This window comes from Chrysemys picta, chromosome 3, assembly GCF_011386835.1.
Source record: "Chrysemys picta bellii isolate R12L10 chromosome 3, ASM1138683v2, whole genome shotgun sequence".
Classification (NCBI taxonomy): Eukaryota; Metazoa; Chordata; order Testudines; family Emydidae; genus Chrysemys; species Chrysemys picta.
Genome location: NC_088793.1, coordinates 23,544,749 through 23,572,352, shown reverse-complemented (window position 1 = coordinate 23,572,352; position 27,604 = coordinate 23,544,749). Strand labels below are relative to the sequence as shown.

Sequence of the window (27,604 nt, the reverse complement as noted above, 5' to 3'; positions counted from 1 at the left end):
CTGGTATATCTGAGTGACTCACAATCTTTAATGTATTTTTTTCCTTACAATACCCTTGTGATGTAGAAGTTGCTATTATCACCTCTTGAGAGTTGGGAAAAATGAGGCACAGAGAAAGCACGTGACTTTCCTGAGGTCATACATGAAGTCTTTCTTCTGAGTCTCAGGTTAGCTCCCTAACCACTGGGAGGCAGGTACTGGAAGGTTAGGCAAAATAATTGGATTTTAAGGAGCTGACAGTAACTGCCTTTCTCTATCGCCTTTGTCCCTGCATGTGTTTTAAGGGCTGCTTCCTATGTTTAGAGAAAGAGAAAATAAAGGGGTAGCCTGAGAAAAGTGCAAAGTTAAGGCATCTGGATGTGGGATCTGAAGTCTTTAATTAAGCCGATGTCAAAAGGCATCTGAATGGGGGATACCAGCAAACGAAGATTTTTTTTGTGTCTGGACTTACTTCAGAGACTGTAAGAGAGAATTTAATACAGGATTGACACAGTTCAGCTTTTCAGAGATTCTTCTGGGGCCAAGTGAAAGCAAAGAAACAAAATACCAGAGACCAATGCATAAAGGTGCCTGTGAAGGGAGTAGAGAGGTTTGGATCTGCAGAGCAATGATATAAATTAAAGCTAAAAGACATGGGAGACAAATAATCGAGAGCTCACCTGGGGGAGGCAGAGAAGCCTAGTGAGCAGCAGCACTGACAGAAGATTAAACGTGTGATCACAAAGGAGGGCAGTAGTAGACTCTCTCTGTCCAGCTCCGCTAGTCCCTTTGTCAGTGCCACCTGGAGTACTGTGTTCTGTTCTGGACACAACTAGTGATGGGAGAATAACCAATATTTCAGGAATTTTTTTTTGAATATTTCAGTAAAATTAAAAAGTTGAAAAATTAATTTTAGTTGATTCTTTTAAAACTTTTTATAGAAATAAAATTGAAGAAAAAATTGGAAGGAAGAGTTGTTTTGAATAAAAAAGCCCAGAACGTTTCTGTAAAAGGGTGTCCTGCCCCTTTAATGGGCAGGATGCCGTGGCCCAGCCAGAGCAGTTCAGTCAGCCCCACCTAGGCCATAATCAGCCTTCCAGCCTGAGGGGGCAGGGAAGGACTAATGGGGGCAGGTGTCAGCCTGATGAACCTTATTTCTTTTCTTTCCTACTCTCTTCTTTTGCCTTCTGTCTAATAAGAGTCTGGCTTAGCCAGCCAAGAACGTATATTTTGCAAAACTGCTGTAAGCCTGTGACCAGAAAGGCAGCTAAATCAAGTACCCTGAACAGCCCAGTGCTGGTACAAGTTTGCCAGCTCTCAGAGGCCTGGTCTACACCGGGGGCTGGGGGGGACCGATCTAAGTTACGCAACTTCAGCTATGTGAATAACGTAGCTGAAGTCGACATACTTAGATCAACTTACTGCGGTATCTTCACTATGGTGAGTCGACTGCTGCCGCTCCCCCGTCGACTCCACCTGCACCTTTCACAGTGGTGGAGTACAGAAGTCGACGGGAGAGCACTCGGGGTTCAATTTAGATTAGACGCAATAAATTGACCCCTGCTGGATCGATCGCTGCCTGCTGATCCGGTGGGTAGTGTAGACATACCCAGAAAGAGTGATGAGACCGTGTGTTGTGCCTGTGTTTTTCCAGGAGTGAGGATGCAAGTGAGAGTCAACATCAAAATCTTCATTTTCTATCTTTTGCTGTTCTCTCTCCCCCCCCGCCCCATTTTTGTGTGTGGTTGTCTTGTTTTGTCTTCTAGGAAACAAGATTGAATTTCAACAACAATCACAACAGCTCATGGCCCATCACAACTAACTTCTCTTTCTCCCAAAAGCACAGTTATGACCATTTTTAATTGCATCTGTGAGTCAGACAAGGGGAAGTTTCCTTCTAAAAACTCTCTCCAGTTAAAGAGAAAGGAACAAGGAATGTTGTTAAAATATAAAATATTAACGAAGGCTTTCATTTTAAACGTTTTCAATGTTATTCCTTCTTTGTCTGTATCTTTAAGAAAAGGTTAAAAGGATTTGGTACTAAGCATGGTGCTAAGCAGGCTGAGGTCTTTGTGTACCAAACCTCAGACCTTGTTTAGTACTGTTTAATGTTGGACAGTGACAAGGTCATGTCATGTTAACACCTTTGACTCTTGGGCCCTTTATTCCATCTAAATTAATACCGTAATGAGTTAGGGCTGTATTGATTTATAGTTATTAGCCGAACAGCGTATAAGAGCAGAAAATGTTTTTCAGTATAGTTACACTCATAGATGACTTGTGCCTCCCCATACTGGGGGAGAGGGGACACACAATCTAAAAGGGGACATGTGGCCGCTCCATGTGTCTTCTCTGCCCAGTGACTTTGCACCCAGTCCACAGAGCAGCGACCCAGCAGCTGGTGTGAGAAGTGGCTGGTCCCGCTCCCCGCCCACCCTGGCTGCCAGGGACTGGGACTGAGCATGCTGGGGGGCAAGGACAGTGGGAGGAGGACAAAGCCCCTCTCCCTCTCCTCCCTGCAGGCCAATCGGGGGGGGGGACAACATTTAACCCTGCATGCCCCCCCCCCATGCATCGCCTCTGATGACACTAGCTAGAAGAACAATCACAAGCACTATTAGTCCTCAAGTCTCAGGGCAGTGTACTTTTCATTAGCTGGGACTGGGGGAAATTCATCTGCCAAACGTTGTTGTACAAGCAACTGCATTATGTGGTGATTACACCTTCCTCTGAAGCATCTGTTAATGGCCACAGTCAGAGCTATTTATCTATCTTTAGTATTTCTAAGACACCTATCACCTCATCTTATTGATATTTCTGCACCAATATTTTAGTATCTTATACTACCTGATATCTTAGTACCAATATCTAAGGTTATACTGGGATAGATCAATCATTGGCCTTTTCAGGTCTGACTATTTTTATGCTATGGAAAAGAATCAGAGTAGCAGCCGTGTTAGTCTGTATCCGCAAAAAGAAGAACAGGAGGACTTGTGGCACCTTAGAGACTAACAAATTTATTAGAGCATAAGCTTTCGTGGACTACAGCCCACTTCTTCGGATGCATATCAAGAAGTGGGCTGTAGTCCACGAAAGCTTATGCTCTAATAAATTTGTTAGTCTCTAAGGTGCCACAAGTCCTCCTGTTCTTCTTTTTATGGAAAAGAATGTTATTTGCCTTGTGGATAGAAGAATTACATCTTTCTGGTGTCCATGTGGTGAGAGTTCTCTGTCATTCTCCCTGATGGGGTCCCTTAAGAACAAAATATGTGGGACCGGACTCTGATACCCTAATTCATGTTGATGTTCATGTTAATTCATGTTTCTCAGAATGTATTACAAGGTATTATTCAGCTCGAGTAACAGCACTGGGATCTGTCCCTGAATGGACAGTTCAATCATTCTTATCAATGAATTCATTTCCAAGAATGTTTACTTGGGAAGTGAGGTCAGTGGTTTGCTATACAAGATGATGGGCTATAATTTAGCAAAGGAAATCCTTGACATTTTTGTGTGGTTTTTGTCTTGTTCTTTTAGATAAAATTGTTAGAGCTTAGCCAAATAGCCTTTGCTTATTTTATAGGGACTTTTTGTTTTACTAAAGGAATGCAGTCCAATCACTGCAAAGCAATACTTAGAGAGCATAGCTTTTTATCGTCGCTTTTAAGTATTCATTGAGCAGTGGCTGATCTGCAGCCAGAAGAGAAGCGGATGATATATGTTTCACTTCTTTTTAATTTGTTGTCCAGCATCACTACTTTTCCAACAATGGGCCTCCTGCCTTTCTGAATTGTTTTTAAATTAACTGAAAAAATATTACTTTTGAAAGGTGAAAGCATAAAGAATTACGTGCAACCTGATCAGTTCTGCTACATCCTTTCATGTACTACTGCTTGGTAGTAGTCCTAAATCATTAGCTTGGAGGGACTGGTTTTTTGGAGTAGATATGATTTTGCATTGCATGTGCTCAGTTAAGCTGTTGTCTTTTTACATTTGGCTTTTTTGCAATCGGTGCCTCTACTGACATCCACTGGTAGCAGCAGGATAGCTATGGTGCTGCAAAACTGCTCATAAGCCACCATGCTGATCCTATCTATTGTGCCAAGTCATTGATTTAGTACTGTGCTGTATGTCAGCTCAAATATAAGGTCAAAATAATATAATCTTTCCAGTTTCTCCCCCTTTGCCAGAGGAATGACTTTTCCCCCTCTTCCATGATGGTAAATAAATTCAATAGATGAAAACCTGCTAGCAATTTCTGTGCTCACCAATTAGCAACACAAAAAAACAAACCACAGTTTCCTAGCGTAGTGGGAATTTATAGGGAATGAGAGCTACCACACTCATGAGCCTGTATGTTCCTCATTATATGTTTTTAATTTAAAATGCAATAAATTAAGCCTTAATGATCAAGGTGCAAGGATGGGGATTAGAGACCAGCTGGGAGGCGCTGAGGACCCTAAGCTGCACACATTGTGCCATTAACACTTTCCTGTCATTCATTCTCATGCACCTCCCAGCACCTATTTCACTATGGGTACTGCAGTGCAAGATGAAGATAAAAAATTAAAGTGCCTATTAGCGATGCTGGTTTTTCCTGGCTGTTTCTGAACTTCAGCTTGTTGTTAAGGCCTTAAAATTGCTGTTGGGTCCCTCTGAATCTGTTTCATGGCTGTGTTTAGTTTGCAGATTTGTCAAGGTCTGCAGTGAGTGCAGGAAATAGAGAGATTCCATGTTGTCTGGTGGCTAAATAGGATGTGTTGGAGCCAGAACGCCAAGGTTCTTATTAGAGTTTGGGCAATTAGACAAATGTTATCCCTTTTCTTTAAGCCAATGATGGACTTAGCATTTTCTGAGTCTGTTAATTAGTTATAACTGTTCGGTGAACAAATATCAGCCTATGGGTTATTTGAGGTCTGTGCTAACCCTACTCATCATTTTTTATTGCTACAGTGTGATTGTTATATGCTATTGTTTCTGTTTCCTGATTAGATAACATGAGTAATAAGGAATAGGAGGGCATGATCAAGCTACTAGCCTTTTATTCTCCCAGGGTGAGTGGGACCAATCTGTGAGATTAAGAGGAGCTAGGCTGGCAAGATTTGGGAATTTTTAAGACCCTGCCCTCAGGGTCACATGAGCCAGGTCTTTCTTGGAACATCAGTACTGGAGGTACAGGAGGAAAGAGGTTTGCTGGAGTCCAGGGCTGGCCTGAGCATTTTTTTTTTTTTGCCAGGCTTGCAAAACATTTAGCCACCCACCGTCTGATCACAAACTTACTGATTCATTACATCCTCCCACCAAAAAAACAACCCCCTGACTCTTGGCCACCAGCCACTCTGAATCACCGTCGCTGGACAACACAGCTATTAGAAATAAAAATAGGGAATGGCCTTGTTTTGTGGACCTGTCCCGGTTGGTTTTACAGACAACAGTGTTTTGTCCTGGTAAGAAAGTCATGAGAAAGTGTAGAGTTGTCCTGGCAGGAATGTGTCTCAGAGAAGCTTTGTGTTTTATTTTAGAAGTTATTCTCATAGAACAGTCTCTACATTTGGGTACTCCTGCTACCTGCACTCAAGGTGCGAGCTCCGGGAACATGAGCTCTATTGGGGACTCCACAAAGAGACAGTCTCTGCCCTGCTGACAAAAGGCGAGAGGCACAGTGACTTGTACAAGGTCACACAGCAGATCATGAGCAGAGAATAGAATGTAGACCTACTGAGTCCCAGTCCAGTGCCCCCAATCCACTCTACCTCACTGTCTCTGAGTTTATGTACCATTATTTTCCATTACTCATGTGCTATGCATCTGGTAAGATAATTTTAAAATTAATAGTTTATAAAAACTCAGGAAATCGTTTAGTATGTTTCAGCTACTTTTTAAATAAAACCTATAAAATCTCTCAGGGGGAAAAAAAATCCCATATACCTACATAATTTCCAGTCTCCGATCTGCTGTGTGAGTACGACGTGTGCTATATGAAGTTTGCAAACATACATCACAGAGAGAAGAATTAGCATTTTCCTCTGGACTCTAAGTAGAACTTAAATTGGAAGTTAGAATGTCAAAGAAGAGAGATCTGAGTGTGCCTTCTCCTTATGGAAAGTTCAGTGCTTGGGAGTTCTTAATCAAGATTGTCAGACATTTCCTGCACATTTTCAGCCACCAACGGCAGGCGTAGGTGACTCCCTCCTTGCTGTCGAGGGGCGGACAGAGCAGTACTGTGTGATCTGCTGCCCACTGAGCCACCTGCAAGTCGTTTCGCTCCAGCTGTGGTAGACCTCATGCAGAAACACAGCCTCGAAAGAGCTGGCTTCTGGCCAACAACACTGTTAGGGGTTTTCAGCTTAATTCTTTCACTGACCTCCTCCTGAGAAGCATAATTCATTAAGTACAGTATCATAAAGGCCACGGCGATTAGAAACAGAAGATACTGAGCACCAGTGTAGCCAATAAAGGAGTGGTTGGCAATAATGTGTATATAAAAAGTACTTGCTAGCTTGTTCTGATATTAGGAACAGCCTGAGAAAGAAACCTCTCCAGCTTTGCTTTCCTGTGATCTAGGGGTATATGTTTAAATGAATAATATTTAGGCTGTGCTACTGTAAATCCTTGTGTAGTGCCCAGCAGTTTGTCCAAAGACATTACTGCACTCCAGAGCAAGGGTGGGTGGCGGGGACACCTGGACATGAATAAAGCACTTGGCAGAGACCACTGCAGTGATCAAAAATGTCAGTTCCCCACTTCACTACCAGTTGTGCAGGGTAAAAAAAAAAAAAAAGAAAGAAAAAAAAGAGAGGAAAGAGACTGGGTTGGAGAATGTTTAAAGTCTTTTTTATAAGTTCTTAAGACCTAATTTAGCAAAGCATGCTCTTAACTTTAAGCACATGGTTAGTTCCATTTTACGATAGATAAATATTTCAATAGTGCCTAAGGCTCAGATCCTCAAAAGTATTTAGGCACCTAACTCCTATTGATTTCAAGGGGAGCTAAATGCCTGCCTTTGAGGATCTGGGCCTAACTGATTCAGGCACCCAAGTCCCATTGAAAACCAATGGGATTTATGCTCCCAAATCACATAAGGGCTTTTGAAAAATATACCCGCTATTCTTACCTTATGAAGGCAATAGCAGTAAGCCTGGATAAATTGCAGTCTTCATGGGAAACTGAATTGAGAGCCACTTTAGCTGCATCCTAGTGGAATAATATTGGCTGGAACATTAAACAATCCTCAGTTGACTTAGAGTTACAGTTGATTCAGCTGAAGATCATCCTAGTACCTCCTCATGTTTATCTAAGGCGTAAAAGAGGATGATAAATGTAGGAGGTGCAGCAAAGCCTCTGGTTCATTGACACACATGCTGTGAGATTGCCTTAAGGTGAAAGGATTTTGGAAAAATCTGTGACCAATAAATTTTACTTTAAATGTGGCTATTCTTGACCACCTGAAAATTTCATTCTAGAAATAATAAAGGTGGCATTAAATCCTACACATCCTCAGACTCTGGTTTCTTTGGCTTAGCCAAATGGTTTATCAAAAGTGGAAATCTCTTCAAATGATTAAGATAATTATAACATCTTATCAGAAATGGCAGTCCTTGAGCAACTCCCATATAAATGATGGAAAAAACTAGAAATATTCATTACAGACTTAGCATTACCTTTATTTGTTTAATGGTGAAAAATTGAATTTAACTTACAACCTACAATTTAACCTGATAAGTGATACAACATCTGTGCCATTATATTTTTTCTCATATCTATTTTTCTCTTCTTTTCTTTTCTCATAACATCCTGCTTCTGTATTGAACTCTTTGTGGAGAATTCTTCTTCTTCATCTAGTGAACTCTTTATATCTTCTAGACCAGGGGTCAGCAACCTTTCAGAAGTGGTGTGCCAAATCTTCATTTATTCGCTCTAATTTAAGGTTTCACGTGCCGGTAATACATTTTAATGTTTTTAGAAGGTCTCGCTCTATAAGTCTATATTATATAACTAAACTATTGTTGTATGTAAAGTAAATAAGGTTTTTAAAATGTTTAAGAAGCTTCATTTAAAATTAAATTAAAATGCAGAGCTTATCAGTTTAGTGCAGTGGTTCTTAACCTGGGGTGCACACACCCCCTGGGGGTGCGAGATGCTCTTTCTGGGGGTGCAAGACATGTGAGATTTTTTTAGAAGGTAAATCATCGAAAACACAAATTAAGCACAGGCACATAAGTACAACTACTTTGTTTGATCAAACCTATGTATTTATTAACGTTATATATGTTTTAACGATTACTGTAATATACAAAGTTTTAAAGTTTTTAATTTTTCAAGTTTTTAAGCTAATTGTAGTGTAATTTTTGATAAGGGCTGCAGAGCGTTGGGACCAGGCCAGGAGCAGAGCCCTGAGCTGGCTGCTGGTACCCCAGGCTGGCAGGAGGGCTGAGCAGGGCCGGAGGCCCTGACCCCAACTGGCAAGGGGGCCAGGCTGGGAGGCTGGAACTGCAGACCAGCAGCGAGGTGAGTGGGGCCGCCGGCTGATATCCCAGGCTGGCAGCAGGCTGAACAGGGCCAATGGCCGGGACCCCGGCTGGCAAGGGGCCGGCGGCCGGAACCCCAGACCGGCGGCGGGCTGAACAGCTCAGCCCGTTGCCGGTCTGGGGTTCTGTCTGCCAGTTCCTGCCAGCCGGGGTCCTGGACGCCAGCCCCGCTCAGTCTGCTGCTGGCTGGGGGTTCCATTCACCCAGGCTGGCAGCGGGCTGAGCGGGGCTGGCAGCCGGGACTCCGGCTGGCAGCAGCGTGCCAGTAAAAATCGGCTCGCGTACCGCCTTTGGCACGTATGCCACAGGTTGCCGACTCCTGTTCTAGACCTTTCTCCTTCTATCCATATTTGCTCCTACAACAGTGGGACACACCCAACAATATAATTTGATAATGACATTTAATGTTAGATAATGTTAAATAATATCTTTAATATGAATAAGATATATTCATAGATTCTAAAGAAGATGATCATTTAGTTTGACCTCCTGTATAACACAGGCCATAGAACTTCCCCAAAATAATTCCTAGAGCTTATTTTTTAGAAAAACATCGAATCTTGATTTAAAAATGGTCACTGATGGAGAATCCACCATGACCTCTGAGAAGTTATTTGTTATCAAATTTGTGGTGCATCTTTAACTGACGTATTTATTTATTTCTTGATGATAAATATTTGCTTACATTTCAGTAGAAGCAGAACAAGCCTGTCCCAGAGCTATAATGCAGGAATTCAAATTGCATAATTGATGCAATGCATGTATCTTAATAAATAATGGTGATACCACATGACATGTCTTTACAGCATTTCATAGTGTGTTTTTTTTTTAAATATAAAATTTATTCCCTTAATTTTGCCAAGCTCACACATCTGAATGCAAATAATAATGCATGACAGTGAACAACCTGGTTTAAAATAAACTGTCATCAGAATGTCTGCATTGTAAACTCAAATGGATGGTTATTCTGAACCTGGACATCTTGTTTCAGCTTTATTAAATATTTTGTTTCTCTACTGAATTAGGTTTTTAATGCACTTATTCAAATTTTATGGGAGATATAACTCCTCATGAGGATAGAGAATATGAGGTTTGTTGTAACAAGTACTGTAGTAAACACTGCAGTGTCAGTTTACTTGTCTTTCCTCTGTTCTGAGATACTGTGGTTCTTCATGTAAAGGATATATGTTATCTTCTTTGAAAACCTGGAGACTACTTGAGGATCAGTCGCTTTTTACCTGGACTGACAATTTTTTTTAATGTGCTACATAAAGCATTCATAATGTAATGCAGCAAGCCTTTCTGGATATGGTTTCCTGAATGTTAAGTGGCCATAAATACATTTCACTGAAAACTGTTTCAAATACAAAACTCACATGCTTTACTGGCAACTGTATACCATTACCGAGCTATTAATCACCATTGACAATTGAAACACACAGTCTCTCCTCATTATCGAAACACATCACTGTGCAGCTTGCTGAGAGCTAGATTGTGCCTTATGCATCATAAGGCATGTTAGAGGGGCTGCCCTGCAGCCAGAAATGCTAGGACTTAGCCAGAATTCCTTCTGGGGGCTCCCAGGCAGTGCGCACGGTCCTGGCAGCTGTGCTACTCTTGAAGAGACTGCAGCATGTTTTGGCGAGAGAGCCCAGGCCCTCTCCGTTGAGGATTTTGAAGTTCAAGGCCAGGACCTTTGACTTGGAATTATGTGGGAAGCCAGTGCAATACCTGGAACATCTGGGTGATGTGCTGATGGTGACAAAATATGCTGTTTAACACATGTACCTGGCTTTTTTTAAGTGCAGCTCTGGAAACACTGATCACCAGGACACTGGGAAACAACTCCCCTTCTGGCCCATATGTAGAAGAGGCCCATCATCATCATCATGTATTAGCCCTGGTCTACACTGGGGGAGATCAATCTAAGTTACGCAACTTCAGCTATGTGAATAACGTAGCTGAAGTCGACGTACTTAGATCGACTTACCGTGGTGTCCTCACTGCGGTGAGTGGACTGCTGCTGCTCCCCTGTCAACTCTGCCTGCGCTTCTCATGGCGGTGGAGTACAGGAGTCAACGGGCGAGTGCTCAGGGGTAGATTTATCGTGTCTAGACTAGACATGATAAATCGATCCCTGCTGGATCGATCGGTGCCCGCCGATCCAGCAGGTAATGAAGACATACCCTTAGTGTGGGAGCATGTACAAATCCGTTCTAGTAACTACCTCCTTGTGTTCAATGACAGAGCAGCAACATGGTGATAAAGAATTAATCAGATAAATTATTAATTGACAATCAATAAATACAAACAATATATACATGTCCCTAAATGATCTAGGGCAGAACACACAAGAGGAGAAAGGGGGAAACATAGAACTCTGAAAGGGATACCTACAAACTCTTTCCCTTCCCCTTCTTGACTGCCAGTTTTTTCATTTTTTTGCCATGATTCTGTTATAGACTTTGCTGTGGCTCTGTAATCACTGGGAGTGAAATCCCGGCTCCATTGAAATGAATTGAAATTTGACTTCAATGGGTCCAGGATTTCACACTGGAACTCAGTGTCCAATGTATTCTTGCCTCTATCTGAAATTGACACCTAGGCAGCTTGCTAAGTGGGTGAGGGCAATTGTTTTTTTAATTTCCTGCACTGAGTGAAGCAGGTAAAAATGGGGAGGCATTTTTAGTCTCATCCTGGGTTAACAGGAAGGGCTACAGTGCTTCAAAGTACCCCCTGAGGTGTTCTTTTCTGAGGTAACAATGCAGAGCACCTGCAGCTTATTAGTACAGGTAGGCAATGAACTGGTGTGGACAATTTTAATTATTTCAGTATGATCCTATATAGGGTGTTGGCTAAACTGCAGTAAGAGTAGTAAGCTAATCCACTATTTCATGACTATATGTGTTTGAGTTAGTGTCTTCATTAAAATGATAAGTCTCTCTAAAAGCTGCAAATGACAAGTGACCTTATAATGTAACGTGGCCCTGCAGGAAAGTATTAAATGTCAGGACTTATGATTGTAAGGATTTGATATTTATTAAGGTCAGTTCAAGTGTGAGTAATATAACATAGTATTAAATTTAAAGTAAGATCTGTGTTCATAGGAACCTTTTAAAAATACACAGCTGCCACTGCTGAAATAGTGCAATGATAAATGATGATTTTTTTAGACTTAATACATATTGTGAGTTTGCAGCCCATGTAGAGTTTGTATTAAAAGCTGACACTGTATTTTAATTTAAACAGAGGTAAGATTATTAAAACTGGCCAGCATCCAGAAATATATCAATGTTAAAAATGTCCATTTGTTTGACTTTTGCACTCCTTTGTTTTTATTGGTATAATGCATATATTTTTAAAAAATGCCACCTCAAATACGCCTAACACATTCAATATTGCTCACTTGAAAATTGACATAATTTGCTTTTATTTAAGTTCTTGACTTTGTGAGCCAAAATATTTTTAAAGCTCTTCCAGTTAATAAAGGAAAAAGTTGTTCCATGATGTTCAAAGCTCGTCAACATTGACTTTATTCAGATCAAGCAGTTTATTGTTTTAAATGATGGAAATTGAAAGACTTTCCAGTAGGAAGTGTCATCTCTGTTCAGAATTATTTGGGGGAAGTTCTATCTCTTAGGAATAAGGTGTATAGAGAGGGGAGAGGAACTTCTGTATATTAAATAAACAAAGAAATCCCCCCACCTTAAACTTAGATAGTTTACAGTTAAGGTTGCTAAACTGATTTCCCATCAATGCAATCAGTAATAATTTAGGACACCACTAGCTAACCCAAGCATTCAAATCACTCACAGCCCTGGTCTACACTATGAGTTTAGGTCGAATTTAGCAGCGTTAGATCGATTTATGTCCTGCACCTGTCCACACGATGGAGCCATTTTTGTCGACTTAAAGGGCTCGTAAAATCGATTTTGGTACTTCTCCTCGAAGAGGGGATTAGCGCTGAAATTGACCCTGCTGGGTTGAATTTGGGGTAGTGTGGATGCAATTTGACGGTATTGGCCTCCGGGAGCTATCCCAGAGTGCTCCATTCTGACCGCTCTGGACAGCACTCTCAACTCTGATGCACTGGCCAGGTAGACAGGAAAAGCCCCGCAAACTTTTGAATTTCATTTTCTGTTTGGCCAGCGTGGCGAGGTGATCAGCTCATCAGCACAGGTGACCATGCAGTCCCAGAATCGCAAAAGAGCTCTAGCATGGACCGAACGGGAGGTACTGGATCTGATTGCTGTATGGGGAGATGAATCTGTGCTATCCGAACTCCATTCCAAAAGATGAAATGCTGGAATATTTGAAAAAATCTCCAAGGAGATTGAAGGAGAGAGGTTATAACAGGGACCTGCAGCATTGCTGCGTGAAACTTAAGGAACTCAGGCAAGCCTACCAAAGAACCAGAGAGGCAAATGGCCGCTCCGGGTCAGAGCCCCAGACATGCCACTTCTATGATGAGCTGCATGCCATTCTAGGGGGTGCCCCTACAACTACCCCAGTCCTGTGTGTGGACTCCGTCAACGGATTCACACGCAACGGGGATGCGGATTTTGGGGACAAGGAAGATGATGATGAGAAGGAGGTTGAAGATAGCGCATAGCAAGCAAGCGGAGAAACCGTTTTCCCCGACAGCCAGGAACTGTTTTTCACCCTGGATCTAGTACCCTCCCAGCCCACCGAAGGCGGGCTCCCAGACCTAGAAGGCGGCGAAGGGACCTCTGATGAGTGTACCTTTGTAAATATAATCCATAGTTTAAAAGCAAGTGTGTTTAATGATTAATTTGCTCTGAAGACTTAGGATGCATTCGCGGCCAGTACAGCTACTGGAAAAGTCTGTTATCGTGTATTGGGATGGAGAGTAAATCCTCCAGGGACATCTCAATGAAGCTTTCCTGGATGTACTCCCAAAGCCTTTGCAAAAGATTTCTGGGGAGGGCAGCCTTATTCTGTCCTCCATGGTAGGACACTTTACCACATCAGGTCAGTAGTACGTAGTCTGGAATCATTGCATAACAAAGCATTGCAGCGTATGGTCCCGGTGTTTGCTGGCATTCAAGCAACATCTGTTCTTTATCTCTCTGTGTTATCCTCAGGAGAGTGATATCATTCATGGTCACCTGGTTGAAATAGGGGAATTTTATTAAGGGGATATTCAGAGGTGGCCATTCCTGCTGGGCTGTTTGCCTGTGGCTGAACAGAAATCATCCATACTGTGCGCCACGCGGTGGGGGGAGGGGTGAAACGATCATCCCAGAGAATAGGGTGGTGTGGAGGGGTTTAGTTGGGTTTGTGCTGCACATTAACCCGAAAACCGCAGCCCCTCCTTTTAAATGGCCAAAGCATTTTAAATAGCCAACCCAATGGGTGCTTGGTATGGGACATGAGGGCGCTGCTGTTTGAAACCATCCCCACATGTTATGAAGGTTAAAGAAGCCAAAAGACTCTGGCTTACCATGACTGCCTGTGAGCCGAATTCTGTTGCCCACCGGCCCTGCATGTGTGATTTCTCACACCAAACCGGCAGGCCCTCAATATAAGAGGCAAAATGTGACCTTGTAAAGAAAGCACATGTGCTATGTAATGTTAACAGCTTGGTTCACTGTGGAAGAATCTACCCATTGTTCTCTAAAATGTGTCTTTTTAAATACTACTCTCCCATTTTTTTCCTCCTGCAGCTGCAAATGTTTCAACACTCCCCGTATCATTTCCATCCCAGAGGCTAGTGAAGATTAGAAGGGGAAAAAAACGCACTCGCGATGAAATGTTCTCTGAGCTCATGCAGTCCTCCCACACTGAAAGAGCCCAGCAGAATGCGTGGAGGCAGACAATGTCAGAGTCCAGAAAAGCACAAAATGAACGCGAGGACAGGAGGGACGTGTGAGAGGACAGGTGGTGGGAGCAAGAGAAAAGGTGGCGGGATCAAGATGATAGGTGGCATCAGCATGATGAAAGGAGGAAGGAAGCAATGCTCAGGCTACTGGAGGATCAAACTGATATTCTCCGATGTATTGTTGAGGTGCAGGACAGGCAGCAGGAGCACAGACCGTTGCTGCAGCCCCTGTGTAACCAACCGCCCTCCTCCCCAAGTTCCATACCCTCCTCACCCAGATGCTCAAGAACGCGGTGAGGGGCCTCCGGGCACCCAATCACTCCACCCCAGAGGACTGCCCAAGCAACAGAAAGCTGGCATTCATTAAATAAGTTTTGAAGTGCAGTGTGGCCTTGTCCTTCCTTCCTCCCCTCCTCCACCACCCCACACGGTGCTTCTGTCCTTCCCCACCCCTCCCCGGGCTACCATGGCAGTTATCCCCCCATTTGTGTGACAAAGTAATAAAGAATGCATGAATTTGAAACAACAATGACTTTATTGCCTCTGCAAGCGGTGATCAAAGGGGGGAGGGGAGGGCAGTTGGCTTACAGGGAAGTAGAGTGAACCAAGGGGTCAGGTTTTCATCAAGGAGAAACAAACAGAACTTTCACATCGTAGCCTGACCAGTGATGAAACTGGTTTGCAAAGCTTCTCTGATTTGCAGCGTGCCCTGCTGTGCTCTTTTAAGTGCCCTGGTGTCTGGCTGCGCATAATCAGCGGCCAGGTGATTTGCCTTAACCTGCCACCCCGCCATAAACGTCTCCCCTTACTCTCACAGATATTGTGGAGCACACAGCAAGCAAGTTTCGCTGAGGTCTAACCGAGTCAGTAAACTGCGCCAGCGCACTTTTAAATGTCCAAAGGCACATTTTACCACCATTCTGCACTTGCTCAGCCTATAGTTGAACAGCTCCTGACTACTGTCCAGGGTATCTGTGTATGGCTTCATGAGCCATGGCATTAAGGGGTAGGCTGGGTCCCCAAGGATAACTATAGGCATTTCAACATCCCCAATGGTTATTTTCTGGTCTGGAAAGTAAGTCCCTTTCTCCAGCTGTTCAAACAGACCAGAGTTCCTGAAGATGCGAGCGTCATGTACCTTTCCCTGCCATCCCACGTTGATGTTGGTGAAACATCCCTTGTGATCCACCAGTGCTTGCAGCACCATTGAAAAGGACCCCTTGCGGTTTATGTACTGGCTGCCTTGGTGGTCCGGTCCCAAGGCAGGGATATGCGTTCCGTCTATCGCCCCTCCACCCATTGCAGCAAAGCCATCCACTATGACCTGCACATTTCCCAGAGTCACTACCCTTGATAGCAGCAGCTCAGTGATCGCGTTGGCTACTTGGATCACAGTAGCCCCCACAGTAGATTTGCCCACTCCAAATTGATTCCTGACTGACCGGTAGCTGTCTGGCGTTGCAAGCTTCCACAGGGCTATCGCCACTCGCTTGTGAACTGTGAGGGCTGCTCTCATCTTGGTATTCTTAGGCTTCAGGGCAGGGGAAAGCAAGTCATAAAGTTCCATGAAAGTGCCCTTATGCATGCGAAAGTTTCGCAGCAATTGGGAATCATCCCAGACCGGCAACACTATGCGGTCCCCCCAGTCTGTGCTTGTTTCCCGGGCCCAGAATCGGCATTCCATGGTATGAGCCTGCCTCATTGCCACCAGGATGGCCAAATTGCAGGGGTCCATGCTTTGAGAGAAGTCTGTCCATGTCCTCATCACTCTCGTCACCGCACTGCCGTCGCCTCCTCACCTGCTTTTGCAGGTTCTGGTGCTGCATTCACTGCAGGATAACTGCTGTGGCGATCTGAGCGGGTTCCATGCTTGCCGTGGTATGGCGTCTGCATGGAAAAAAGGCGCGAAACGATTCTCAGCCGTTACTCTGACTGAGGGAGGGCGACTGATGACATGGCTTACAGGGTTGGCTTACTGTACTGTTCCCGCAGTCTCCACTACACATTGGAATTCTGGGTTGCACTCCCAATGCCTGATGGGGCGAAAACATTGTTGCAGGTGGTTCTGGGTACATGTCGTCAGGCCCCCCTCCCTCCCTCTGTGAAAACAACAGTAAAAAATCGTTTCTTGCCTTTTTTGCTGGGTTACCAGTATAGATGACATACCACAGCAAGCATGGAGCCCGCTCAGCTCACTATCACCATATGTCTCCTGGGTGCTGCTGGCAGACGCGGTACTGCAGTGCTACAAAGCAGGATCCCCTTGCCTTGCCCTGCAGATGGCAGACGGTACAATACGACTGCTAACCGTCATCATTGTCCCGTGGGTGCTCCTGGCCGACCTTGGTTAGGTTGGTCGCGGGTGCCTGGACAAAAATGGGAATGACTCCAGGTCATTCTCTTCTTTAAGTTTCATCTAATGGAAATTCAGTCCTGCCTGGAATATCATGCCAGCTGGAGGCTTCTGCCTCAGGCTGCTCTCCCAGTTGGCAGCACCACGCAGTCCCACCTACCCCAGCCTACCCCTTGCTCTCATGGCTTGTGAAGCCTGGACAGTAGTAAGGAGCAGTTCAACTATAGGCTGAGCAAGTGCAGAATGCTGGTTCACTCTACTTCCCTGTAAGCCAACCACCGTCCCCTCCCCCCTTTGATCTCCGCTTGCAGAGGCAATAAAGTCATTGTTGTTTCAAATTCATGCATTCTTTATTAATTCATCACACAAATGGGGGGGATAACTGCCAAGGTAGCCCGGGAGGGGTGGGGAAGGAGGGAATCACAGGGGTGGGGTAGTTGTAGGGGCACCCCCTAGAATGGCATGCAGCTCATCATAGAAGCGGGATGTCTGGGGCTCTGACCCGGAATGGCCGTTTGCCTTTCTGGTTCTTTGGTAGGCTTGCTTGATATTCCAGGCAGGACTGAATCTCCATTAGACAAAACTTAAAGAAGGGAATGACCTGGAGTCATTCCCATTTATGTCCAGGCGCCCCCGACCGACCTCACCGAGGCTGGCCAGGAGCACCCATGTCTGCTCAGGTGCCCCCGACCGACCTCACCAAGGCTGGCCAGGAGCACCCATGTCTGCCCAGGAGCCTCCACTTCACCGAGACTGGCCAGGAGGAACCAGGAGACAGCAGCAGACGGTACAATACAGCTGCTAACCGTCTTTGCTAACTTGCAAAGGCAAGGAGCTGCTGCTGTGTAGCACTGCAGTACCGCGTCTGCCAGCAGCACCCAGGAGACATACGGTGACAGTGAGCTGAGCAGGCTCCATGCTTGTCATCATATGTCATCTGCACTGGTAACCCAGGAAAAAAGGCGAGAAACGATTTTTGCCGTTTCTTTCACTGAGTGAGGGAGGCATGACGACATGTACCCAGAACCACCCGCGACAATGTTTTTGACCTATCAGGCATTGGGAGCTCAACCCAGAATTCCAATGGGTGGCGGAGACTGCGGGAACTGTGGAATAGCTATCACAGTGCAATGCTCCGAAAGGCAACGCTAGCCTCAGTACTGTGGATGCACTCCGCCGATTTAATGCGCTTAGTGGGGACACGCACAATCAACTGTATCAAATCGATTTCTAAAAAATCAACTTCTATTAAATCGACCTAATTTCGTAGTGTAGACATACCCACATACTACCTATCACAACCACGCACAGCAGAGAAACATACATTACAACCTGAGCTCTGATCTTGAAATACTCACACTGGTGGGAAATGTAGAATTTTGAATGTAGAAAGTAGATTAGAAAAAGGGCAGGAAGTGTTTTCATTGGCAGTAAATACCACTGAGTTCTATTTTAATAGGAAAGAATAAAGTTGAAATTAGCTTTTAGAAAATGAGTGACAATATATGTTTAGTAAATATTTTATATGAAAGAGTGAAGAAGCTGAAGATATTACAGAGGTGGGGAGATTGTACATCTGTAATGTTCAAAGTGTATTTCATCAAGGGAAAAATTACCTGGTTGCAGCTAAGGGTGTACATTTTATTGGTGAGGATGCTGGGTGTGGTGTAAGTTTGTATTGGAAGTGAATGTAATGTGGTGGCATCTAAGACAGGAATGTGGATGTGTATTATTTTGTGTGGCTGTGAAGTTAGATGGTTTGTGGGTCGTATTGGATAATATTAAATATTACTGTAAACTGTATTTTCACAGATTTTAGTGAGTGCATTGATGGAAAATACATCTGAGCAACTTTAAATGTAAGTTAAGTAAGGGATGTGTGTGTGTGTGTGTGTGTGTATGTATGTATGTAAAATAGGACTTTAAATTAAGCCAGCCACTTTTATTCTAACCAGTTGGGGTTAAGGGCACAGTTCTTATTTATGGGTTTTTTTTTACTGTTTTATGTTGTATAGGAGTAAAATGGGTTATGAAAACATTGGTCGTCCCTGTCCTCAGCTTCTCTTTGACTGCAGATGAACATGATGAGATGAAGGACTAGCTCTCATGTATGAGAAAGAAATGAAGAACTGCCCACCAGAAACTGGAACTGGACAACAGGGGATGGATCACATGATAAACTGCCCTGCTCTGTTCATTCCCTATGAAGCATCTGGCATTGGCCACTGTAAGAAGACAGGATACTGGGCTACATGGACCATTGGTCTGATCCAGTATGGCCACTTTTACATTCTTACGAAGTATTTCCCGCTGCAAGAACGTTGGGCTGCCTTTCATAGGAAAATATACATGTTTTTTCCTTTTGATCTTCATACAATATATTTTTTGTTCTGTTGAACTACACCAAATGGCTCCGAGAGCTAGACAAAAAAATGTCAACCTCTTGCCATTTGGTATGAAATTAAAATAGTATTTTTTTATCTATTTCAACTGTTTCTCTGACAGACAGCGACTGAATAATTGAAAGATATCCAGTTGATTAAAAAAAAACACCCTATTTTTTACTGGCAGTTCAGTAATGTGAGTTCAAAGACGGCATTTGCCAAGAATGCATAACTCTGTAATGGCCGGCATACTTTTACAAGTGTTCAGTGGTATTACTGACAGACAGATCGCTTTGGTCCAAGACAGATGTAAAATACTTCATTTAACAAATATTTACTCCACAATTGTTGGGAAATGTAGAAAGTACAACCTGACATGTTTGAATATCTAAAGAACCCGTTTATGGGATATTCTGTTATTGTTCCTAAATAATAATCCAAAAAAGAGAGCTGTAGGGGAGGTTGGAAGATTTAGAATATTGGTAATAGGATACAAAGCCTTTCACATCTTGGTCAGTAGTTCAAAGCTGGCCCAGGTTGGTAGTGACTAAAAATGACTGTTTGGTGCTTTTGTGACTAGAGTTGATGATAGTTTGTGTGACATCAGTCTCCTTTCTAGCTTCCAAAAAACATCATCATAATTGGCGTTCTCAACTGAAAGGGCAAGGATTGAATTGGGTTGCTGACTTAAAGCATGTCCTCACCCCTCCAAGCATAGGCATAACCAGAGGGCAGGAGCCCAAAGATGACCCATAGATACCCAGGCTCCGCACCCCTTCCTCAGGACATGAAGTGGGGCAGAGCCCTCCACCCCTTCTCAGCTGTGGAGTAGCACCCAAGAGCAGAGACTTAACATGCCTTCACAGATTCCTGGAACCTCCCGAGTTGTCAGGAATGAATTCTTGAACTCATCCATTGTGGAGGAAATCATAGAAGCTTAGCGTTGAAAGAGACCTCAGGAGGTCATCTAGTTCAACCCACTCTAGCTCAAAGCAGGACCAACCCCAACTAAATCATCCCAGCCAGGGCTTTGTCAAGCTGGGCCTTAAAAACCTCTAAGGATGGACATTCTACCACCTCCCTAGGTAACCCATTCCAGTGGTTCACCACCCTCCTAGTGAAATAGTGTTTCCTAATATCCAACCTAGACCTCCCCCACTGCAACTTGAGACCATTGCTCCTTGCTCAGTCATCTGCCACCACTTGGAACAGCCTAGCTCCATCCTCTTTGGAACCCCCCATCAGGTAGTTGAAGGCTGCTATCAACCTGTCCCCCCCCCCCCCGAATAAGGGGAGATATTTAGATATGAGCTTTTGCAAATGGGAGGGTGTTTTCTCTCAGAGGGGCACTGGAGCAGGGTCATGATAAGTGTTAGTTTAACTGGGTTTTATTTCATTTAATTTTAAAAACAAAATAATGTTGGATTTATTGACAAGAGTGTGAAGCAGTAATAGAGCTTAGCAAAGAGAGAGGAGAAAGTTTGGTAAATAAGGCTCTGAAATGAGGATTCAGGAGACTGGTTCAGTTCCTAGGTTTGCCACAGACTCTCTGTAGGCAAGTCACTTAATCTTCCTGTGCCTTAGTTCCCCATGTGTAAAATGGGGATAATGATACTTGCTTCCTTCCACTCTTTTTGTATCTTGTCTATTTAGATTTAATCTTTTTAGGACAGGGTTTATCTCTGATTATGTACAGCACACAACACAAAGAGTAATGATCTTGATTGGGGCCTCTAGTCCCTACAGTACTATAGACAGTTGGGAGAGTGAAGTGAGATTCTACACTCAATTTCATGGTACTTCTCTCCTACACTCAATTCAATTATGTTTCTCCACCTGCCTTTCTGGATGTAATGTGATAACTTCTGAACTCAGGGCTAAGTCAGGGAGCACAGGCGATTAAAACACCAGAGGTGCAAATGAACAGAAGCAGCAAACGGGAGTTTTGCAAGGGAGATAGCTGGCAACACTCAAGGAAGAGATCTTGGAGTCCTTGTGGAGAGTTCTCTGAAAACATCGACTTAATGTGCAGTGGCAGTCAAAAAAGCTAACAGAATGTTAGGACCAGTCACGGGGTGTCAGTTTGCAGCAGGGGAAAACGTGGGGTCGCTCCCCCCCTCCAGCGGTGGTGACTTCCACTTCCACGTATCTGCAAAGCCATCCTACTTCTCAGGAAGGCAAGGTCCACTGATCAGCCTCCATGGAGTCGCCTTTTTCTTCAGGGCAGCGAGGTCCAATGGCCGGAGTCTGTGGGGCAACCCCTTTTCTTCAGGACAGCGAGGTCCAATGGCCGGAGTCTGTGGGGCCACCCCTTTCTTCAGGACAGCGAGGTCCAATGGCCAGATTCTATAGAGTTGCTCTTTCCTTCACGGCAGTGAGGCCAAATGGCCAGTATCTTAGTCCCAGGCAGTAGGGCCTGACACTCAGAGTCATAGGTAGCAGTGCCTAATATTGTGTGCAGTTGCCACATCCCACGGTAGGCTCAGGAGCGGGGAGGAGGACCCAGGCTCACCCTACTCCACCAGGTCCCGACCCAGGGCCTTGTGAGACTGGTAATCCTGTTTTCTGGTTCAGGTTTCCATACCAACAAACGCATTCCCTGGGCTGCTTCCTACACTTGCTCCCAGCTCTGGTTGCTCCTCCATGGGCAGCAGCCATCTGTCTCCCTTGGTGTCCACAGTCGACTGGGGTCTCGCAGCTCGCTCACTGTGCTCGGCCTCTGCACTCTGGAACTCCATTGGCTCCCTGGCAAAAGCCTGCAGCCTGTGTCCGGTTTCCCCCTCTGTCAGCCCCGACTGAGCTGAGCTGCTTCCTTTTATATCCTGTCTCCACCTGGACCCACGGCTGGATTTAGGGTCAGACAACCCAGGCGCTGGGCTCGGGGGGCTGTTTTTCTTGCTAGCAACCAAAGGGAAAATAGAATGTTTGAAGTAAAATAGTTCTGGTATTCCCTATGTGGATTCATTTTTCACTAACCTCCTAGAATGCTCTGGACCTTTGTAGAATCTCATGGAGCCTTCCACACTCTCTGAGAACTACATTTTCCTTGAACCTCCTAGAATGTAGTCAACCATGCCTTCATGGGTCTATAAAGGGTGGGGTGTCACCAGTCAGTCAGTGAGATATAAGAACAAAATGAGAGCCCAACTGTGATATTTTATTGTGAAATTGTGAAAGTGTACTTGTGTTTTAAGACTTGAAGAGTGTAAGTAGTGACTAATAAAGGACACATTTAATAAGATGCCAGAGATATCTATCGAACCCTTATCTACACAATGATATAAAATAAATACTGTTAGTTCTTTTGCCATGTTTAACACATAATGTTTGATGACTTTCTAAGACTGCAGAACATAGACTTTTGCTCTCCCTAATATTGTCTGTTTCCCCTGTGATGGAGTAGCTGCCCCACACTAGCAGAAAAGGGGTTAAAAGGAACCCTAGAGAAGCTGCACCAGAGGCAGCCAATTAGAAAGGATCTGAGAGGAGCCGCCAATCATGGCCTGGCAGGCTAATATAAGAAGGACTGCAGGGCAGAGCAGAGGGAGTCACTCCCCGGAGCTAGAGGAGGGGGTAGACTGGCTGCCTTGCAGGCTGAGGGCAGCAAGCACCCTGGACATGGCAATGATGTAGACTGGTGCTTCTACACCTGCCTACAGGTGCTCCTGTGTGCTCCTACACCTGTAGGCTGAGGCCCTGAGGCTAGGGCAAAGAGGTCCTGGGGCCATGGGGAAGTGGCCTAGGGAGATCCACAGAGGAGTCAGAGGGGATGCAGTAAGTGGCTGCTATCTATAGGGTCCCTGGGCCAGGACCCGGAGTGGACTGCAGTTCCCCCAGAAGAGGGGAACACGGAGTGTGGCACAGCCAGAAGGCGGTATCATGAAGAGGACCCCGCAATCCTGGGAGTGACGTGGGTTCAGGAACTGAGGTGACAGTGGGTGAGACACCACCAGCAGAGGGTGCAGTGCTAATTCCCCAGACAGCCAGCAGGAGGCGCCACAGTGCTGAGTCGCGCCACATCACCCTCCTCCCATAGAAAATAAAAGATTCCCCTGAAGACGCCTTCAGGAGCTCAGTATAGGAAGCAAAAAGCTCAATTGCTATCTAGTTTGCAGCAGGGGCAAATCTGATGGGAAAATATCTGAAACAGAACAGCATAGACCGGGCTTTAGTCAGTAGTAATCATCCCAGTGCAGAAGAAATTGAGGCACGAAGTGTAAATGATGGAAGTCCTATTACTAAGGAATTAGCAGATTTACCTGAAGATAAAGAATGAAAATGTGAGGAAACTGATGGAGAATCGTCCAGTTTTCCTGACAGCATGAAGATAAAGAGGAATGTGGCTCACATGAAAAGGAGAGTAATGACAAAGAAAAATCTGGTTCACATGAAAAGGAGAGAAATGATAAAGAAGAATCAGCCTCTCGTGATGACAGAAACAGCAGTGAGAAAAATTGCACAGCACAAATCGATACATCAGATCCTGCTTTATGGCTGGAGATCCTAAACTCTGCCGATATTGATCATACAGTTTTGAATGGGTGGTCCAGGCAAAATCAAGGAGATGACATTTCCAGTAAATGAGCAGCAGACAGTTCTCAAAGTCACACTATGAAAGAGTGCTCGAGAATGGTGAGAAACTGAATTAGCGTTGGCTAGTTTACTCAAAATCAACTGACAAAGTGTTTCAGAGTAACAGCCGTGTTAGTCTGTATCCGCAAAAAAAAACCAAAGTGTTGTTTTTGTTGCAAAATATTTGACAAGAATGCCAAATCATTGCTTGTGCTTTCCAGCTACGATTACTGGCATAACTTAGCTGATAGTTTGAAAAAATATGAAAAGTCACCCAGACATTTTATGGCCTACTCCAGAAGAATGGTGGTTGAGTCCAGGCTCAAGCCCAGTAAATGCAGATGAAGAAAACAAGGTGCATTATTAATGTAGAAACCCAGCATTGGAAGAATGTGCTCAAGTGTCTGATCTCAATTACTCTCTTCTTTACAAAGAATAATTTGGTATTCCAGGGCTCATCGGGTAAGTTGTTCACTGAACATCACAGTAATTTCCTTGGTTTGGTCAAGCTTCTTGGGAAATACTACGATGTCATGCATGAGCACCAATGTCGAGCAGTTCGTAAAGAAGCTATAGACCATTATTCCAGCAAAACAATTCATAACAAATTGATTGACCTTATGGCAAGGAAGGTGCTTGATAACTAAGGCTACGTTTTAGTCATGGGCATTTTTAGTAAAAGTCATGGACAGGTCACAGGCAGTAAACAAAAATTCATGGCCTGTGACCTGTCCATGACTTTTACTTTATATTCCTAACTAAAACTTGGGTGGGGGTGGGCACGGGTGCTCTGAGGGGGCAGTCGGGGGGGCCATGGATGCTGGGGGAGGTGGCCTGGGAACCCTGCTGGTACTGGGGGGAGGGGTGGGCCATGGCATATATCCTGGGACCCCAGTTGGTGCAGTGGGGCAGGTTGGCAGGGCTGGCAGGGGCTCCCTATCTGGCTCCATGTGTCCCTGCAGCTCCTAGGTGACGGAGGGGCCAGGGGGCTCCGCGCACCGCTCCCGCCACAAGTGCCAGCTGCGCAGCTCACATTGGCTGGGAACTGCAACCAATGGAAGTTGTGGGGGTGGGGCCTGTGGGTGTGGGCAGCATGTGGAGCCCCCTGGCCTCTCCACCTAGGAGCTGCAGGGCCATGCCAGTGGAAACTGGGGAGCCCCCCCACCTTGAGGTAATTGCCCCCCGCACCTCCCAATCCCCTGCCCCAAGTCCCCTCCCACACATCAAAGCTGCTGCTGCTGGCTGCCCGGCTCGGTCAGTCCCTGAGCCAGCACCGGCCGCTGCAGAAGTCAGAGGTCACGGAATCCATGACTTCCATGACCTCCGTGAAAGACTTGCAGCCTTATTGGTAACACATTGATGCGGCTTGGCAAAGCGAAGTATTACGCCATAATAATGGACCGCACTACTGACATTAGTCACAGTGAAAAGATGTCATTTACAGTCAGATTTGTTGATGACGAGGAAGGCTGTATCCAAAGAAAGGAACACTGCATCTGTTTCCAGTCTGTGGATGACTCTACTGGAAAAGGCCAAACAGAATGGTTTATGAACGTTTTGAATGAGAATTAACTAAAGCTTCAGGACTCCTGCAGCCAAGGCTATGACAATGGCGTGAAAATGAAGGGAAGAAACAGTGACGTCCATGCAAGGATCCTTGTGCTGAATCCAAAAGCTTTCTTTGTGCTTGAGGTTGCCATTCCCTCCACCTGGTTGTGTCAGATGCAGCATCATCTTCTTTAAATTCAGTATCTCTCTTTGGAGTACCGCAAAGGATACACATCCTGTTTTCCAACTGCCAGGTGGAAGATCCTCACGGACAATGCTACAAATCTGCTAAGTGACACTCACTGGGATAGCTGCATTGACAGCATAAGGCCAGTGAGGTACCAAGTGACTGAGGTTTATGATGCCTCGATGGAACTGGCACAGTCAAGTAAAGCCAAGGCTGGAATCTGACGCGTGGCACAAAGCCAGGCAAACCAGATCACTGACTTCAAATTTTTGGTCTCAGTTGTGGTTTGGCTTGATATCCTGTTCCAAGTAAATGTTGTAAGCAAGGCATTACAAACTCAGGTTGATGGACATCACGACCGCTACTGTTTTGGTCAGAAGCTGCCTTGATTTCATTGTGGCTTACAGAGACAATGGATTTGAAGAAGCCATCACTGCTTCCAAAGAAATGGTGGTAAATTTAGTTGATCCGGTCTTCAAGGAAACTTGTGTACATCAGAAGAAGAGACAGTTTGATTATGAAGGCAGAGACAAGGTTATGGGAAGCTTGGAATTAAAATTCAAGAGGGGTTTTTTTCCCCCTGACTCATTGATACTGCTTGAGTGTCCATCGAAGAAAGGTTTGGAAAAATGAAGTACCATGAAAAGTCCTGGGGTTTTTTGTATGACTTTAGTAAGCTGCTGGCAGATGGGAAAACACTCTTGAACAATTGTATGGACATTCACTGGACACTGACTCATGGGATATTTTTAGATGTCAATGATAAAGACCTCTATGTCAAATTAGACAATATCCATCACATTTTGCAACACGGAAAGCACTCTCCACTCCAAATTCCAATTCATTCAGGATGCAGAGCCAAAGGGCATTTTTCCTAATATGTGGAGCTTTGAGGATTCTGCTCACACTGCCGGTCACAGTCACGAGTGCTGAGTGCAGGTTTTTGAAGCTCAGGCTCATTAAAACATATCTTCGATTGACGATGGCTGATGAGAGACTGACATCACTTGACGTCACTATTTTATCACTTGAAAATGCCATTGGCCAGTCTTTGGGTCATTCTGATGCTGTGTTTCAGTTCGCGAGGGCAAAGGTGAGAAAAGCAACCTTTTGAACTAAATGATTACGGTTAACATTCTAAGACTGTCACCTGCTGTAACATTACTTAATACTGGTCCACCCAATGTGGGTGCACAGTTCAATTTCTTGATGTTAGTACATTTCAGTTATTCTTAAAATTAAAAAGTTTCTATAAGCTTAGAGGAAACGTTTTATTTTATTTTTTATTTATATATGGCATGAATAAATACAGATGTACAGATCCTAGCATGCAAATTTATCATCTTATATGACAGGGATAAATCATGCATGCAAATGATGTATCAAAGTCGTGAAATGGGCTACAAATGCAATAAAAAATAAGGTATTCAAAAGTTTAACAAATGGAGTTGGGTGGGGGCGCCGAAGACACTCCTCACCTGGAGCACCATTTCATGTAAGGCTGGCCCTGCCTGGAATATGCCCAGCAAGGGCCAGGGGCCGTAGCCTGTTGGGCCCAAAGTGATTAGTTAACACCCTCTGGGCCAGTGCGGGGTTGGTACATCCTGTCTCAGGAACCATTAGGAAAGCAATAGATAATAAGACAGGAAATATAATACAACAGTATAAAGCCATGGCACGCCCACACCTTGATTACTGCATACAGTTCTGGTCACCCCATCTCAAAAAAGACAAATTAGAATTGGAAAAGGTACAGAGAAGGGTAACAAAAACGATCAGGGGTACAGAACAACTTCTATGTGAGGATAGATTAAAAGACTGGGACTATTCAGGTTGGAAAAGAGACGATTGAGGGGGGATATGATAGAAGTCTACGAAATCTTGAATGGTGTGGATAAAGTGAATAAGGATGTGTTATTTACCTCTTCACAAAACACAAGAACCAGGGGTCACCTGATGAAATTAATAGGCAGCAGTTTTAAAAAACTGTAAGGAAGTATTTCTTCACACAATGCACAATCAACCTATTTAACTCATTGGCAGGGATGTTGTGAAGGCCAAAAGTATAACTGAGTTCAAAAAAGAATTAGATAAATTCATGGAGGATAGATCCATCAATGGCTATCAGCCAAGATGGTCTGGGACACAGCCCCCATGTCCTGGATGTTCCTAAGCCTCTGAATGCCGGATCCTGGGATTGCATAACAGGGG

General features: G+C 44.5%; 1 long non-coding RNA gene across 1 annotated transcript in view; it reads left to right on the top strand.

Moving 5' to 3' along the window:
- Nucleotides 1–27,604, top strand: part of LOC135982021 (uncharacterized) — a 147,443-nt gene that overhangs the window by 57,592 nt on the left and 62,247 nt on the right. The window lies entirely within an intron of this gene.